This window comes from Quercus lobata, chromosome 9 (assembly GCF_001633185.2).
Source record: "Quercus lobata isolate SW786 chromosome 9, ValleyOak3.0 Primary Assembly, whole genome shotgun sequence".
In the NCBI taxonomy this organism is placed as follows: Eukaryota; Viridiplantae; Streptophyta; class Magnoliopsida; order Fagales; family Fagaceae; genus Quercus; species Quercus lobata.
In genome coordinates, this window is record NC_044912.1 from 47,733,523 (window position 1) to 47,750,812 (window position 17,290).

At 35.6% G+C, this 17,290-nt stretch overlaps 1 long non-coding RNA gene across 1 annotated transcript; it reads right to left on the reverse strand.

Annotated features, from left to right (window-relative positions):
* Positions 1–9,333: 9,333 nt before the first annotated feature.
* LOC115958833 lies at positions 9,334–12,607 on the reverse strand. The gene is made up of 5 exons (XR_004084682.1): positions 12,474–12,607; positions 11,525–11,835; positions 11,191–11,412; positions 10,969–11,061; positions 9,334–9,426 (listed from the first exon to the last, which is right to left on the reverse strand). It is a non-coding gene; the product is annotated as an uncharacterized LOC115958833 (long non-coding RNA).
* Positions 12,608–17,290: the final 4,683 nt, after the last annotated feature.

The following is a 17,290-nucleotide window of genomic DNA, read 5'->3' on the forward strand; positions in this document are numbered from 1 at the left end:
GTTTTTTTTATTTATAGGTTTTGTCTTTCTTTCAATTGATGTTTCTGGTGATAATTGTTTATTCATAGATTTTCTATCCCCACTTGGTGCTAACTCCAAGTAACCCCAAGTGTTGATTCCTAGATTTAATTCTTATCCTTTTGTTCTTTTGTTACTTTTCCACAAATTTCTTTTGGAGTTTCATTCTACATCAATTTTGGTATCATAGTTGATTGATTTACATCAAATTTTGGTATCAAAGCATGTTGTTCTACATCATCATTTATACCAATAAAGAAGGAAAGAAATACCATTTTGTAATGTGGGAAACAGAATAACTACTCTAGAATGTTATTGGGTATAAATCACATACATATAACAAAGCTGTTGCAATTCAAATGCACGTTGATGCTGCAATTTTTTCAAATCTGCTGCAGAGTTTAAACAAATTACTTTAGCATACCATATATAATAACCTGGCATATTTAATGACAAAGTGATTCCATATTAAAACTTGTATTTATCCATATGTATCAAGAAAAATGCATTAAAGTCATGACAATTCAAACACAGTGATGATAGGATTTCTTTAAAAGGGGAAAAATGCAAAGCTAAAAACATAAGACCTCTAGTTTTCCCCACTTTGATAAATATTTGCTATGAGTAGGGAAAAACAAAGGTTTCTTTAACATTAACAGGCAAAATTAGAACTTAGATTCACAAATATATCAATAACATGAAGACAAAGTTGCAACATATAAGCCATGTACTTTGATTTAAGTATTCATAACTGTTAGGTTCTAAATGTTTAGAACAATTGGCAAATCGTGAACACAAACTTGTCTAGATATAAATCTTAAAGTCTATAGGTATTATTAGACAATGCTCAAGGAGATTCAAGTCAAGATTCAAGAACATACAAGCTACAGGAAGAAGATTTCATAATCTGTCTGGTTCGATCGATCGAAAGACAGGCTCGATCGATCGAAAGTAGTATCTGTAGAATTTTAATTAAGCCCAAATAGGAGTTCAAGCCCATTTAGGATTAGGGTTTCTAATCTACTTCTCACAGTATATAAAGGAAACTCTAAGCACGTTTTTATAAGGCTTTTCAGAGAGAAAAGAGTGTGCCTCTTTTGTATTTAGGGTTTTGTTCCTAAAAAGCTCTCTTATGTCTTCTACCAGTGCTATTCCTTGAAGAATCTCAAGATCTGGTATTGTAGAAGTTGTTGTCTTCTCTAGTCATCAAAGGTGCTGATGATCTAAACCTTTAAGAGTGATCTTGGAGTCACAAACAGGAGTTTGTGTTGCTAAACCTTTGAGTGGGATCTCAAAGTCACAAACGGGGGTGTTTGTGTTTTGCAAAGGCCAAAGAAAGAAAGAGTCAATGGATTCGGAGCTTGCACGTGGTCGTGTCAATAAGTTCTAATGGTGGGTAGCAATAAGAAGTCGAGCGTGGGGGCTTGTAAGTCTTATTGTATGAACTTCGATTCTTTCTAGTGGATTTGCTTTTTACCTTGAGGATAGTTAGGTTAAATCCTCCACAGGTTTTTTACCAGTTTGGTTTTCCTAGGTTATCATATTGCTGTGTTATTTATTTTCCGCTGCTATAAATTGATATGATATAATTTTGTTAACCTAGATCTGTTAATTTGATTAAGTAATCACTTGGCTAATTACCTAGGTTAAATCAATTGGGTTTTAAGGGGTCTAAAAACCAACAATAACTTTATTCGTGAATCATTATTTCATAGAGACAAATAATTTTTCTGGTGCAAATAACCAACCATTCCATCCAAGGTCTTTAATGAAGAATAAATCTTCTCTAAAAAAATGATCAAGAGAGTTTTAACAAACTTCCAATGCATCTTGAAAATAGAAAAGAAACTTCAAACGATTGTCACCACCCCCCCCCCCCCCCCACAAAAGAAAAAAAAAAAAAAAAAAAAGAGAAAAAAGAATATTGGAGATAGGAATATGTAATACTCAAGATCATCTTTCTAAGCACATGTAAATAGATTGAAAGATAGATAGATTGCACTGTTTAACCTATCTTTTTCTTTCTTTTTTGTAAGTAGATCGTACCTTTTAACTTCAATACCACAACCCTATGATGGCTAATAATTAATATATGTAACATATATAGTATATCTTCCAATATTACATATCTTTATACGAGATATTAAAATACATAAATTTATTATCAGTCATTTTTTTCTTTTTCTTTTTTCATTTTTTGAAATTTCATCTTTGCAAAAAAGTACGAAAAATATTTAACAGATTAAAATCTCAAGAAAGCAAAACAAATTCTGTACACACTCACACATGCATGCCCAAATTGCCATCCAATAAAGATGATATACAAAGATAACTGAAAATGCAAAAAAATCTAGTTATATTGAAATCAAAAGTAAAGCATGCACACAAGGAAAAGTCAAAAAATAGGCTACAAAAGCAGCAGGAAAGAATACCTCGTATAAAGATATTTAAAATCATTGTTGGTAAAAGCATGCTTAAGCTCAAAGCCCCAAGGCTCCGACGCTTTTTGCCTTAAAAGTTTGACTCATTTGAAGATGTGCACCTAAAGCACGCTTTTTTGCGCTCTTTCAAAAAGCAATTTAAAAAGCTCAAAGTGCACTTTTTGGCGCTTCTTTATATTTCTCAAAAAAAAAAAAAAAAAACCTGTGCTAAAACTATAGGATCTTTACATTATTGATATAAACCATTGATTTGACATATTTATAGTGTAACTTACTTATCAAAAAAATATATTTTTAGTGTAACTTGTCTTGAAACCCACAACCTTCCAAATCTTCTCTATTTTTATTTTTATTTTTTTCTCCATCAAACAGTAACCCACCTAGCTTCTTCTTGTTATTCTATTTTTTCCCTTTTGGATATCTGCTTGGTGCCAATTACCATATTGCTATGTCCTCATATTCTTAGCTCATTCATGAGAAAAAAAAGTATGATATAATATATTTGTGGCAATTGTTTAGTTACTTTAGTGGTACATGTTGAACATAGCAGACTAATTCTTATAAACTTAGTCACCAAGTGATTAAATTATTAACTAATATTACTAATTAGTCATAGGGCATTATGGATATTGGAGATTTAAGAAAGGATATTACACGGAACTACTCATATCTAGCTAATCCAAAAAAATAAAATGACTTAGACTTGCAATTTCTATGTTAAAATTGCAAAAGTAGGGCTTATCTAAATGTTATATGAATTATATATATATAAAAAAATTATTTCAATTTATATGAACATTTGATTGTTGCATTTCTCATTAATAATTATTTTTAAATTTATTAAATTAGGCGTAAATGCACTTTTGGTCCTTACATTTTGGTTTTTTTTTTTTTTTTTTTTTTTTTTCATTTTGGTCCCTACATTTCTATTTTACCACTTTTAGTCCCTAAAATAAAAAATGCATTCCATTTTGGTCATTTCCATTAGCCCCCTAACGGAGTGGCTAATTAAAAAATTGCTTAGGTGGCAAATTGAGTGCATTGCTGGCACATTAAATAATGAAGTGGCTAATTTAAAAATAATAAAAAATTTAATTAGCATTTAAAAAAATGCCATGTCAACTTCTAAATTTTAAAAAATTTATTAATCAATTTTAATGAAATTCAAAAAGAAAAAACAAAATTAAAAACAATAAAATACATAAATTCAAATCTAATTCATTTTGAACAAGAACACAATTATAGATTTAATCATCAACACAAGAACATAAAGCACAAATCCAGAACCAAACACAAACTCAAATTTAAACATTAACACAAGATCACAAACACAAAGAACACAATAACAAAAACAAACTATTTACTCTTAAAATAAATGCCACGTTAGATCCAAAAAATCAAACAAACCTAGAAAATTATACAAACCCATCAAGAACACACAAGAGCACAAACCCAAAAAAATCATACAAACCTAGAAATCAAACACAGAAAAATCATAAAAGAATATTGTACAAAACAAAATCAATCCATATATATACACAAACCAAATTATCCAAAAGAAAAATAGATTTAAATCCAAAAATTAAATCAATACAATCATTAACAAAATACCCACAAAATTGAACAAACCCAGCAATCAACAATCAACAAACCCACAACCAAACAAGAATAACAAGAACATTGCTTCAACCATACCATCAAGAACACGAAAACAAACCCACTCCAACAACAAACCCACCCTTCAACCCACCACCGGACCCAACAAATTGCTGCTTCACAACACCGATCAGAACCAATGACCAAGGCAAATCGGACCCACCGAGGGAGCATCGATTTGAGAGAGAGAGAGAGAGAGAGAGAGAGAGAGAGAGAGAGAGAGAGAGAAGCATCGTATTGAGCCAGAGAGAGAGACCCATTGATTTGAGAGAGGAGCTTGAGGCATATGGGTTTGGGTTTGAGCAAAATCAAGAGATAAAGAGAGTTCAAGAAGGCTAAGCACCAAGATATGGGGAGAAGAAGAAAAAGAAGAAGAAAGAAAGAAGAAAAGGAAAGAATGGAGGCGGAGAAACTGAGAGAAAGATCTGGGGAAGAAAATAAAAATGAAAAAGAAACAAGTACAAACAAAATCACACACAAATATAAATTCCACTATTTTTTTTTGTTTTTAATTATGTTTTTTTATTTATTTATAATTTTGTAATTTTTAAAATTGATAAATTTATTTTTTTAAGTTAGAGGTTGATGTGGATTTTGTGGTGGGTGACGTGGATTCGGAAATTGCTGATGTGTTATGGGTGATGTGGATTTTTAATAATATTTAAGTCCTTCGTCAACCACCTTAGATATTTCCGTCTGTTGACTGATGGAAAGGACCAAAATAACACGTGTTAATTGATTTAGGGACTAAAAGTGGTGAAATTAAAGTGTAGGGTCCAAAATGGAAAAAAGCCAAAATGTAGGGACTAAAAGCGCATTTACGCCATTAAATTACTTTTTTAAAATGTGCACTTCACTTCAATCAAATGCTCGCTAGTGCTTTGCACCTAGGATCCATGAGGTCTTTGCACTTAAGTGCACCCCTCGCTTTTACTAACACTATTTGAGATGTCATCAAGACTCACCCAAGAACATTTGGATTTTCCTACCTCAGCAACTAATCAGAAAGGACCCTGCTAATAATCATATTAGAAGTCCATACAGGTATGTAACATCCAAAATATTAGTATGCTAAGAGCTTACACACATGACAAAACCCTAAACTACTGTACCACAGAAAAGAATACAGAATGTGACAGAGAGATCAATTGTGGAGAAAGGATACAGATAGGAAGTTATGGTGTTGAATGGGGCAATGGTGTTCAGAGTTAGTTTTGGGTTCTTATAGTGTTGGAGTATGGACATATGTAGGGGGCGGATAGGGTTTATTCTCTAAATTTGTTTGATATGAGGTAGGAGATGGATCTTGAATTTGATTTGATTTGGCATCACCCTTGGTGTAGAGATATGTTGTTGAAAGTTTCTTTTACAATTGTCTCACATTGCAGTGGATAGGAATGCAATGCAACAGTAACAAATTATTTGGATTTTTCAACTGTGTACATTATGTGTCCATTGGACCAGTTCAGAAAAACTGAGAATTGGAGCCTTTGGTTTCATTTTTGGATGTTTTATCTGAAACTAAAGCAAATAGGAATGGAAAAAACATACTTCTTACATGTGTAGACATAATGGAGAAACAACTTGAGTCCATTATTTGAATATGTGGTGCCTTGACCTTATCAAGCCAAGGTCAGTCTTAAACAACAAGGCATAGTGGTACATTAGCATCTCATGTTATGGCGTCTCAAGTCCCTCAAGTATGTCCAAACCCAAGCCACTATAATAACCAATATCCCATAATAGGGTTGGCATGGTGGGTGTTCGAGAATTGAAAACCATACTTCACCTTAAAAGGCATACTAGGCCAAATTAGGTATAACAGGAGAACACGAGTTATGATTGCTTGGCAGGCCTTGTGGCATGTCATGTTGTGGTCTAGTGTAAGTGAATGTATGTGAGTGGTGGTAGGATTGTCTGGCTACGCAAGCTATGTGCTTGTGCATTGAATGTCGTGCGTGCCCTCCCTTGTGTAACCACCAACAATGTATATATATATATATATGGGTCCAGTTAACAAATTCATTTTTGGAAAAGTTTTATTGGGAATTAAAAAAGTTATCAAAACTTTTTCAATTTCCTATAAACGTTTTTCAAAATTGGTTTACTATTGTGTGCCCTAAGGCACACATTAGTAAAATCCTATATATATATATATATATATAGAGAGAGAGAGAGAGAGAGAGAGAGAGAGAGAGAGAGAGAGAGAGAGAGAGAGAGAGAGAGAGAGAGAGAGAGAGAGAGAGAGAGACCTGCAACTTGATCTTTGTAACAAGCGCTGCCTTGAAAACAAGCCCCAAAGCTTCAGCTAGCAATTGATCAGTTGGAAGTGATAGAAGTGATGTCAATACCAAGCAGAAAACCTTTTTATCATGTTCCTTGAAACATAAAAATCATTCACATGAAATAACCAAATCTTCCAAAAGGGTAAATAATCTAGTACCAAGTTGGAACAAACTTGCAGGCTGTTGTGGAATGAAAGGGTTTGTTCTTTTTCACCAGGAGGGAACTTGTGGCACAGTAATTTTGAAAAACAAAACTGTCATTGTACCTATTAAAAAAATAAAAAAGAATCCACTGACTCAAGTTCCAATCATAAAAGGCATGACTAGATATAAGATTCAAAAATTGACCTCCACACCATCTTTGTACACAAGATGTGCTCAAGCATTTTAGTTGGCAATGCTCTCAAATTAATTATGAAATAATTCTTTGTGAACAACGCTTCTTTTTATGTCATTGATAAAATTCCATTATTCAAAAAATAAAAAATAAAAATCTTTATGAACAATGTCCCTGCACCATTCATCATGCCAAAATACACCCTTCTATCATCACCTTGTGCAAACTTAAAATAGCTCAAAAACTTCCCCCAACCCACCATTTGATACTTCTCCAAAGGCTACACCCATGAAGTCTTTTACAACATTTAAGATCCATCCACCCTTATTCTCCATATTTTACCCCAGTGACATGTGTCCAATAGTGATTTCCTTCTTTACCAAATCTCCACAACCATTGACTTAGCTGGTTGAAACCCATGACAGAATGGAAATAAATCAAATTCAAATGAAACAAACCAAATTTAAATTCATCACCTAGCCAAATCTTTAAGAAATCCCACAACTTTTCCAATCTATTTGCCATAGTTGGGTTAGTGAGTAATGAGAGGAAATAATTTGGTAAACCAAAAAGTGTACTCGGAATAAAAGTAACATCCCCCACAACACCCCCCCCCCCCAAAAAAAAAAAACTTTCAACGTGCTAGCCGTCTCTCCATTCTTTCTACATAAGAATTAAATATTGCAATTGCCTTAAAAGCAGAACCAATGGTAAAAATTATGTTCCTCCTTATTTATCATACAAGGAGGGGCCACACACATAATGGTCAATTCGTAAGTCCCAAAAAAAAAATAAAAAGAGAGTTAAGCACCCCCCCCCACCCACTACAAAAAAAAAAGGTTCTATGGCCACATTTTTAAAACGCGGCTATATGTCAAAAAAACATGGCTATAGCTTATAGCCGCGCTTTTTTAGGCCGTGTTTTCTAATGTGGCCTAAAACCTGTGACAATAGGACTGATGGGCCTATGGCCGCACTTTTTCAAACGGGGCCCAAGACCAGGACCTATAGCCTCGTTTAAAACGTGAACTAAGGTTGTGGTCTTGGGCCGCGTTTTAAACGCGGCTACAGATTTAACCTTAGGCCACATTTAAAACGCGGCCTAAGATCAGAACCTTAGGCCGTGTTTTAAACGTGGCTATAGCTTTCATCTTAGGCCACGTTTAAAACGCGACTATAGGTCCTGCTCTTAGGTTGCGTTTAAAAAGTGCAGCCATAGCTCCCTTGGTAAGGGCCTCTGAGACATATTTTAGCCGCGTTTTAAACGTGGCCTAAGGTAAAAGCTATAGCCACGTTTAAAATGCGGCCTAAGGTTCTGATCTTAGGCCATGTTTAAAATGCGGCCTAAGGTCAAATCTGTAGCCCCGATTAAAAATGTGGCCTAAGACCACAACCTTAGGCCGCATTTAAAATGCTGCCTAAGACCCTCGAATTCCTGTTAAGAATTTGTCTATAGCCTCGTTTTTAAAACACGGCTATAGTTTTTGTTTTTTTTGTTTCTGTTTTCCTTTCTGGGCCAGATGAGTTTTACAAACCTGCTACGAGTTTTACAAACCTGTCACACATACAAAAAATTCCAACTTGTTGCATGCAACCAAAATAACAAGCCGGAATTGCAACTAAATATCAAGCGAGAATTTTCTCAAACCTGTCACAAATCAATATCTCTAACGAATACAGGAAAATTATCAACCTTTAAGGAATATGCAGTTCAATACAGCAACAAAATGGAGGGAAAAAATTTGAAGTCCATTTGACACAAAAAAGATGCAGCGAGCATCAAACATCATGTTTACAATATTCTTTCTGATACAGCCAAAAAGTTATACAACATACAATCTTAAAATATCCACGAAGAGTCCTCACTGTGATGCAAGGCTTGAATATATTATATACATCGTATTAGTAGCACATAATAATGCATTACAATAAACACGCAAGTTTCATCAAATTAAAAGAAACATTTTTAGTACCTGAAAAATTGCTTAAACTGCTCACGCTGCTTTGTAACATGGCTTCTGTGACATGGCTCTCACGCCCGACATCATTTCATCCATTTGCCGCTTTGCTTCGGCCAGTTGTTGTTAATGTCGTGCATCTGATGCCCACTTTACTTCGGCCAGTTGCTGCTCATGCCGTGCATCTGATTCCCGCTTTGCTTTGGCCAGTGCTTCAGCAATTTCCTCCTTATGCTGTGCATGCAATGAGGCCATTTGCTCCTGATGCCTCTACTCTGACTCGGCAAGTTAGTCCCTCAGCGAATTTTTGAATTCAGTCATCCGATGGGTTGTTTCACTGGACGACGAGCCAGTCAAACATGGAAGGTTGGACCCACTTCTTCCTGTTGGGGTTGGTCCAAAACCGGCCCCACGTACACGTCCACAACGTTCTTTGCCCATCACTTGAGCAAACACATCATCTTTTGACCATAGGATTCCTTCGCGACGGTCTCCTTGTAGTTTGCCTCCGTTGTTTAAAATTTCAGTCATTTTATCCTGTTTTCACACAATAACCAAATAACATATTATTTGCTATAAACATTTCATGCACAAAATACAAAAGAAATAGGTTATGATATAGGGCTTACAATCTTTTCTCACACTTCATCACTAACAGGATTCCCATCTTTTGTGCGGTATACTTTTGCAAAAACATCTACACGCTCCACTGCTTGTCCACTTTCTTTTGCCTACATCATATTCAACAGTCTGATTACAATAGTGAAAATTTATGTTGGTGATATGAAGCAACAATCGACAACCAAACATAGCAAATGGAATTTGGGACATAACATACAATATAAATGTAAAACAAATTCCTTAAAAATGTAGTTTATTACGTTCAAACAGACAAGTGAGTTGTTTTCTTCATGCGAATGCTTTGTATCAAGTGGTTTTTGGTACCAACACTCCTGCCCTTTGATTAAATAAAATAGCCATTTCTTAGGCAACGTTTGAAAAAGTGCGGCCATAGGACCCTTGTTGACAGCTTTGAAGAAATTTTAGCCGCGTTTAAAACGCGGCTATAGGCCACAACTATAGCCGCATTTCTTAAATGTGGTTATATCTATCACCTATAGCCACGTTTTAAACGTGGCTACAACCCCTTGAATATTTTTAGAATTTGTCTATAGCCACGTTTTAAACGCGGCTATAACCCCCTGAATATTTTTAGAATTTGTCTATAGCTACGTTTTAAATGCGGCTACAACCCCCTGCATATATGCATCCCAATTGTATTGGAGCTGTCCACTTTCAACATATTTAGTTTTCCACAAAGAAGGTAACAAAGGAAAGCAAATTCAAAGAACAACCAATTGCTATATACCAAACCAAACTCTTGCTAACAAAGTCGCAAACATAAATATTAATGAAATCACTAATCAAAAACAGGAAACATCACAAGAAATGTCTATTAACAGTCATAAACATGCAAAAAAGCCAAGTCTTCCTTACCCCAACACTGTGCTCTCCATCAATAAACTAGTTTCTTCAAACTCTTCAGATTCATCACACAAAATAATTGTTACCCTACTCTATGTTTGGCTTAATTTAGTACTCAATTACTTTAGTATATAGCTTTAGCTAGGCCGTGGTATTTTGCAAAAGTCATTCTCCCTGCTTTAGGCAGTTTTATGAATTTTGCTCTTCTTGTTCTTCTTTTTTATGTGTGATTAGCTTATATTAATGCCAATAATGGTGTTATCAAATATTTAATAGCTAATATTCATATGTTTTTCTTTGCCTTTCACCGTGTCATGTTTTCCATAAACTTATAAGCTGGACCACCCTAGAAGAGAAGCTAAAGTTTTTGGCTTTTTAAAAATTTTTCTCTAGCTTTTTCATGTTTAGTAGGCTTTATTATTTGATGTAATTGAAATAAACAAACAATATGTATGGAAAATTTGTTGTGATTTTTTAATATTGATTATTTATGAAACAAGAAGTTTATATTATTGCAGTAATGAAATTATGGATTGCTTAGTTTGGACACTACGACAACATTGGGCATTGCCACCATTTCTGTCATCTCCATGCAAGCCATTTCCCTTGCTAAACTCACGCCGACAAAATCTATTTTAATTTTCATGAATTCGAATCGACCATGTTCTTTCAACAAATAAATAAATAAATAAATACAACTTGAATTTATTGATACCAATATATCACAAGTTCGATTAAAATAGTAGAATATTAAAACCTGGCTAGTTGTTGTATAATGCATTTCTTACCATATTATCAGCAGTTTGGGCAAAACTTATAGGCCTCGACCTCGCTATATCCTTCTAAAACCCATGACTTCTCTTGTTCGTATCAACTAATATCTACGAACACATTCCCGCCAATAAATTAAAACAGAAAAATCAGTTAAAAAAACTGTACTCGGTATATCCAAATACTCCATCATACGTATATTACCGCTAAAAGATAATAGAGCAAGAAAATAGCGAAACCTGCGTTTTAGAATCAAACCAATAGTCAACTAGCGCGTCGTAGTCCTGCTTCTGAGCCCGATGTGGTATCTTTTTAAGGACATCATCTTTCGACGCATCTTGTGGGTAGCATTTCTTTTTTAACTTGCTCCTTCGGTTCTTTCTCAATTCCCCTAGTAAGTGCATTGCCCAGTTCATTTGATTAGCTGGTTTGATAATTTCTGGGTCAATGATCCACCTTTTCTGAAATGCAAAAATTGAGTTAGCATAGTGCAATAGTCCACCGTACTGAAAATGCCATGTAGCACATATACGACTATACATAACAATTAAAAGTAACTTAATTTGATACTACCTCTATCTCTATCCAGGCCTCTTCTTTGCAGCTATGAGGGACATGCGTCCAATTAATTGGCATAAGTGGGCAATAGGTGTGGCAAATGCAAAAAGTGCCCAATCACCTTTTGAATGTTTGCCCCCTCTCCCCAATCAGTTGGCCGCTCCCATTTAACCCACATGTAATTTTCTTCTTCTCTGGAAGAGACCATATTCACTGCATTAGCATTATCCCACGCTTTTTATTTAAATTACTGGATACTGGGGTTTCCTGAACCGAATCTTTTGCACGCCCATTACTAGATAGTAGGGTTTGTTGGACCAAATCTTCTGCATATAGTAAACCATTATTAGGAATGAAATTTCAAAGTTCACAATTAGAGAAAAGTTACTGTATATAGCTCAAGTGCTCAACTAACATGATATATGTGATCTTTGTAAATGTGGACATTTTGATACTCAAAGAAATTGATAAGAATAAATAAGTTGATGTCTCTATCTAAAAGCTGTTTTTATCCCTTTCAAAAATAAAAAACTATTTTTATCCAAAATATTTATGTAAGTTGGTGAAGCTACTTGACGCAACCATGATTGGTTGAATTTTTTATTCTCATAAATTGTTTTGCTAATTAATAGTAGGTCATAGACCAAGAGAACCACTATTCATTAGCAAACAATTTTTTCTTAATAAATAGTGATTTAGAGAGATTGTTCAATATTATAGGTAATATGGTTGAATTATATGCAAATCATGTGATTTGCATATAATTCAACCATATTACCTATAATATTGAAAACACCATTACTGCCAATGTCATGTACATATCACGTGGTTGAACATCTAGGTATGTAGTTATAATTGTTCAGATTGAAAATCCAATGAAATGCTTAAATTGACAGTGTGTCAAAGTTGAGGAATATTCAGCCAAAAAAAAAAGGTTTAGGAGTGAAATTTGATGAATAACTACTTGGAGAAGGCGGTTGTGTCTCATCATCATCATCTCCTCCCTCCCCTCTTGCTTGCTCAGCCGCAAAGGCGGCCCTTAACTCCTCCTGCACGCTGTCTTGTGAGTGTGATGATCCTGGGACAACTTGCACAACTGTCAACGGATGGTCCCTTTCCATTCTTGCAGCAAACAACCGAAAAATTAGTTAAAACAGTAATAAATATCAAACGTTACATTTCAAGACATGTAAACTACCTGGGGGTTGTGACCCAGCATCACTAGTATGGGCAACTTCTAGCTCCTCCCCCCTCTGTCGTGAATGTGAGGGTCCTTCACCAACTTCTACAAGTGGCAATCGGCCTTTCTTTCCCATTCCTGCATCCAACAACTTTACAAAACAAAAAAAATGTTAATTATAGACAACAATCAATTGCATAAAATGTAAGTGAAAAAGACTGGGTAAAATAACTCATTTTAAAATTTAACAATATATACAGACATATATCCAAGTTTAAGAGCTTCACTTTGCCAAACACTACAACCACGACGAAATGAAACCCTAACACCACATGAACATATATCCAAGTTCATAAGAAATGAATTTCAAATCCAATAGCGAAGAGGGGAAGGAATTGGATACATAATAAGTAAAAATTAAAGGAATTAACAATATTAAGAGGAATTAACAAATTCAACAAATACTACACAGAGGCATTCCAATTAATTCATGAATGGATACGTTTTCATTAACAATTGTAACATCCAAATGCATAATACACCACTAAACTATTACACTACTCATCCTTGGTGTACTCATCCTCGTTGTCATCTTCATTGTCAGACTCATCGTCAATAAACTCATCTTCATTGTTTACTCCATGAAGATCTCTTTCAGCAATGATGGAGGCATCAATTGTCATTTCCTCTAGATCATCCCGAGCCCAACGAAGGTTATCACTCACAACCTCATTAGTACTTATATTGTAGGGAACATTTTCAGAAAAACTATATGTGTCATCCTCCTCACGTTGGGGACCAACACCAGCATCAAACACGTCCCTAGCTTTAGTTTTGACAACAGCATACCAATCCTTGTGCCTTTTATCTTCCACATAAAAAACTTGTGTAGCTTGAGATGCCAAGACGAATGGTTCATCCATCATTTTATCCCCACCATGTATGAAGTGTGTGAAGTTCACCATAGGAAACCTAAATTCATCAGTCCTATATCCTCTCCTATGTTGGTCATGAACCCATTTACACTTGAATAACACATGTTTGATATTGTCAGAATAATTCAACTCGATTATGTCACTTAAAATACCATAGTAAGTATTGCCTCCATCAGTAGCGACACCAATTCCACTATTCTGCGTTTTCCTGTTTACCTCATCATTTACACTCCTAAATTTTAAGCCATTTATGACATAATGCTTGAACCGCTTTACAAAAATATATGGCCATTTGGACAATGCAACAAGGGTATCACTAACTCCCTCCCTTTCCTTATCAACACCAATGAGGGACATCTCCTAACATCAGTTGGCCAAAATAAAATAATTCATATCAGTACAAGTAATCATAGTTGAGACAGTGTTACAACTTTAATAAGTTGAAAATGTCATACGTATGTGACCCCTAAACCAAGTACAAAACTTCTCCATGTGGTGCTTATATATAATGGCGTTGGAAATGTTACGATTGTGGTCTTCTCGAAGTTCATCCTTTATCAATCTTTTATGCATCTTGTGCAGGCAATTGTATTAGGATTAATAGACCTTATGTACATTGGATTGACGTGCAATCATATTTGTATACATAACACATACTCACGAAAGTGGTTGACGTTTTCGGAATTGAATAAAACGTAGTGATGGGCTTGGGTCCACTCTTTATTGTTTAGTGTCACGATCAAGACCACCCCTGTTGACTCCTCAATCGTCCTGGTGGGTTGATTGAATATAATTTCAACTCTTTCCATATACCGTGAACAAAATGTTAAGCACTCCTCTATGATGTATCCTTCAGCAATAGACCCTTCCGGAGCAGCTCTATTTCGTACATAAGACTTAAGGCGTGAGAGGTACGTATAAAGGAATGATAAGATTAATGATAGGCAATGGTAATTCGTACACGCACATGAAACTGGAAGTTGATCAATAATATTACACACATCTTACCTCTCAATGGGATACATCCAACTGTAGTGCACTGGACCACCAATCTTAACTTCAGCAGCTAAGTGCATGACCAAATGTACCATCATTGTAAAGAAGGATGGAGGAAATATCTTTTCCAATTCACACAATGTCACTGCAATGTCTGCCTCAATAGTCACAATATCTGAAACCGTAAGGGTTTTGGAACAAATTTCCCTAAAGAAGCAAGCTAACTTTATCAAAGGCCTAGTAACATGAGATGTAAAAGACCTAACTTTATCAAAGGCCTAGTAACATGAGATGGAAAAGACCCACGGAATGCTATGGGAAAAAGTTGCTGCATCAAGATGTGATTATCATGACTCTTTAAACCAGAAATCTTGCGTTCTTTCATATTCGCACGGCGTGAGATATTAGAAGCGTACCCATCAGGCACTGTTACGTCCTTCAAAACTTGCAAGAAACCATCTATCTCTGATGAAGTCATATGAAAACATGCGGCCGGTATGGTATACTGATCATCACTTTTTCATTGTAGGTGGAGTTCACTCCTTATCCCCATGTCTACCAAGTCAAGGCGTGCCTTGTAATTATCTTTCGTTTTATCCTTCAAGTTCAACAGTGTGCTTAGTATATTATCCATCACATTCTTCTCTATATGCATCACATCAAGATTGTGTCGCAACTTGTGATCCTCCCAATAAGGTAAGGTGAAAAATATACTCCTTTTCTTCCAACCACTCTGGTCTGCCTCCCTTCTCTTCCTTTTTTTGTAAGCAAGTTGACATTTCCTACCCAAACAACGTCCAAGTAAATGTTCAGTTTCCACAATAATGTCTAATGCGATTGGTGGTTCAGGAGCCAATCGCATATCATTAGATCCATCTCTAACCATCACCGATGTCCCATGTAACATAATTTGTGGCCATTTCTCAAATATCGAGACTTGGTCTTCACGGCACAAGAAGGACACGCCAACTCACCTTTGGTACTCCAACCCGACAAATCTACGTATGCAGGAAAATCATTTATGGTCCACATCAATGCTGCATGCAATTGGAATACTTCTTTTGAAGATGCATCATATGCTTGTACTCCAACATCCTGTAACTCCCTTAGTTCTTCTACTAACGGTTCCAAGTACACATCTATAGCAATCCCTGGCGAGGTAGGACCTGGAATAACTAATGATAGAATCAAAGATGATCGTTTCATGCACAGCCAAGGTGGGAGATTGTAGGGGACCAACATGACAGGCCATGTACTGTGACTAGTACTCATAATTCCGAAGGGGTTGAACCCATCTGAACCTAATCCAAGTTTGACATTACTAGGGTCAGATGAGAAGTGTAAATGCTTACTGTCAAACATTTTCCATGCATTTGAGTTAGCAGGATGCTGCATTACCCCATCATTAGTACGACCATTAACATGCCATTTCATAAAACTAGCCAGATCGGGTGAAAGAAATAGTCACTGCAATCTTGGCTTTAAGGGGAACCACCGAAGGATCTTTGCAGCTTTCTTCTTCCCCTTATTGGATGAAGCATGCTTACTAGCAACTGATGCCTCATTTGTTTTCCACCTTGAAGCTTTACAATAAGGACACACCTTAAGGTTAATATTTTGCTTCCAAAACAGCATACAATCATTGGGATAAGCATGGATCTTCTCATAACCCAAACCCAAATCTCGAACTATCTTCTTAGCCTAATAATGGTCCTTTGGCAACTTAGTGTATGAAGGAAGCATATCCATCAGGACTTGAAGCAACAGAGTAAATGACTTATTTGTCCAACCACACAGAGTCTTCAACTGGAACAACACGACAATGGCTGAGAAAATGCTAAATTTTGTACAACCTTCATATAAAGGTTTGTCTACATCATCTATCATCTTGTAAACCTTCTTGGCGTCATCATTCGGACCTTCAGCCGGATGTTGCGCAGTTGGACCTTCTTCCATTGGTTCGGATGGCATTTCTTGCAGGGGGCACAAATCGTGCAACATCCCACGAAAATCACCATACAGATTTCAGGTTTCTTGCACATGAGAGCTCCCACATTCGGTAGTTGGCGTAGCAGCCGCCGATTCACCATGAAATTTCCAAACTTTGTAATTTTTAAGCATCCTTGAAGACCAACAATGATCACGTGCCACATTTAGCAGTTGTATAAGTAAATTCACACATTTCACACAAGGACATAAGATCTTCCCATCGCGTGCGGATGGAGAGGCAAATTCCACGAATTGGTTTACACCTTCAAAATATTCCCCTGTATCCCTCCTCTTCTCCATCCAACTTTTGTCCATTGCGATACAATATTTATGGAATTTTACCTACACCAAGATTTGTTACTACAAAGGTAATAATAATTATAATTACATTCATTTGTCATTTGGTAAGAACAAACATACCCAAGTATGCGGCTATTTTCTTAGAACATATAACACTTGTCCTATACTAACTCAATGTGATAAGTTGTAAAAGTAGTTAAGCATAAGTGTTTTAAAAATATGAAAACAAATACCCAATTCATGTAATTCTAATAATTATTAAATACCCCATAATTATTAAGTCTGTAATACCATGATGCTCAATTACTTGGGTGATTGGTCAAAAGTGAGTTCAAAAAAGTTTGGTTGACAATTTAATTTGTAATGATGTTGCTTGAAAAT